The sequence below is a fragment of the Poecilia formosa genome, unplaced genomic scaffold (genome assembly GCF_000485575.1).
Source record: "Poecilia formosa unplaced genomic scaffold, Poecilia_formosa-5.1.2 Scaffold631, whole genome shotgun sequence".
In the NCBI taxonomy this organism is placed as follows: domain Eukaryota; kingdom Metazoa; phylum Chordata; class Actinopteri; order Cyprinodontiformes; family Poeciliidae; genus Poecilia; species Poecilia formosa.
The window spans coordinates 125883-127778 of NW_006800570.1; the positions used below are offsets into that span (position 1 = coordinate 125883).

At 43.1% G+C, this 1896-nt stretch overlaps 1 long non-coding RNA gene across 2 annotated transcripts in view; it reads left to right on the plus strand.

Annotated features, from left to right (window-relative positions):
• LOC103130397 (uncharacterized) overlaps positions 1-447 on the plus strand; it is a 1670-nt gene extending 1223 nt beyond the window's left edge. The window contains exon 3 of one of the 2 annotated variants that reach the window (XR_475204.2): positions 16-447. This is a non-coding gene — a long non-coding RNA (uncharacterized LOC103130397). The remainder of the gene's footprint in view (positions 1-15) is intronic. The other variant, XR_001660246.1, reaches the window with a different exon arrangement.
• Positions 448-1896: the final 1449 nt, after the last annotated feature.

The following is a 1896-nucleotide window of genomic DNA, read 5'->3' on the forward strand; positions in this document are numbered from 1 at the left end:
TTTTTATTGTTTCAGTTCTTCTTGATGTTTTGGCTCCAGACCCTCTGACAACAGAGACACCTGAAGAGTTTGACTGTGAGTAAAACATTGGTGGGGTTGTTGGCCCACGGCGCCAAGCAGGCTAGCGCCGCCTCTGCCATCAGGTTTGGCGGTGAAGACACAGAACCAATGTGCAGACAGCCATTGGTGAGAGGCATTATGGGAAATTTAATCAGCAAAACGTAGCAGCAGAAAAAACAACATTGAAGAGAAAAAAGACCTGAATGCAGGAGGTGTGCAGGTACAGAGTCGGGACTTTTGGATCTGATGCCATGCAGGACCCGTGTTACTGATATCGATGCTTTTTCATATTTAATCTTCATAGATCCAAAGGATCTAAAAGACCTGGAATAAAATATTGCCAAACAACAAAATACTTTATTATCACAATCAACATTTTTGTTTAGAAACAATGGAACAGTATTAAAGATCTGCTGCTGTTGTATCAACCTTCCAGACCCTCAGGTTCTGGTTCTGCTCTGCATCCAGAACCAGAACCAGAACCAAACGAGGAGAAGCAGCATTCAGCTTCTATGCACCACAAATCTGGAACAAACTTCCAGAAAACTGAGAAACAGCAGAAACACTGAGCTCCTTTAAATCCAGACTGTAAACCAGCTGGTTTATTTGAAACGTGATCAATTATGAATTTAATGGCTTAACGTGACGTTTTGATTGTTGGTTCTCTGCTGCAGGACTTTGTGTCTTTATGATGTAAAGCTCTTTGAAATGCCTGCTGCTGACATGAGCTGTACTGATAAAATCTGACGGATTCGTTGATAATAAAACTCATCTTCCCTTAACATTAGGAAAATAAATGGTTTTCAGGTAGAAAAGGAGAAACCACAAAATAAAATAAAAATTCTCACTAGACGTCTTTACTAATTCTTTCTTGTTTTTTTTTTTTTTTTTTTTTTCCAATTGTTCTTTGGAAAAATGTTACAAAAATAAGAAATCTTCTTCCTTTCAATTCAATTCAATTCTGTTTTTCTTTAAATAAAGTGTAAAAGTGTCTCAACATAACTTGAAGCTCCAGTCTGTGGGTGGAGGCCCGGCTCTGTCGGGTCGTCTGTGTTTCTGCAGCGCTGCGTTTTCTCCTGCATGCAGTTTGCAGCCTGCACAGCCTACTATGGTTTCAATTTTTGCCATAGAATAAAGCCAAAGTGCTTCTCTTCCCCTCAGACATTTGGATACTCTGTCTGTAGTGAGGCGTGTCGACCTGCGGAGAGCGCTGAGTGGGCGGGCCAGCGGAGCCTACCTGCATTCTGATTGGCTGGTGCTGCTGAGCCACGTGACGAACGAAGGCGGGGACAGGAAGTGATGCTGTGTGAGCAGCTCTGACAGACAGAAGATGAATCTGCAGCAGTCTCTGCCTGCAGGAGAGATAAAAACCTTCAGGTTCAATATTTTTACATAAGTATTGTTCAATATCAATTCCAGCGATGCTATTGATAATTTTGATATTAGGACCAATCCGCCCACCTCTGGCGGGACACGCAGACCAGCTTCTAGAGTTCTCTGGTGACACTTTGAAGGTTTTGAAGTGTTCACCAGAGAAAGGAAATCCTCAGAGCTCTGGAGCGTCTGTTGGAGGCTGACTATGGAGGAATTTTCCTGCCAGCACACATGTTCAGTCTGGGAGCCGGATTTCATGTCTGTCTTCTCAAAACTTGTAACGCTTGTACTTGAAACGTCTGCTGGCGTTCACACTGCAGCCTGAAGTGACCCAATCCAGGATTTTTTTTGGCGTAATGTGACCTGTATCCGATCTTTTCATGGCAGAGTGAACAGCACAGGTCGGATTCTTTTCGAATGTGACCCATATCCGATACGTATCCGAGTCAGACCATAACGTCC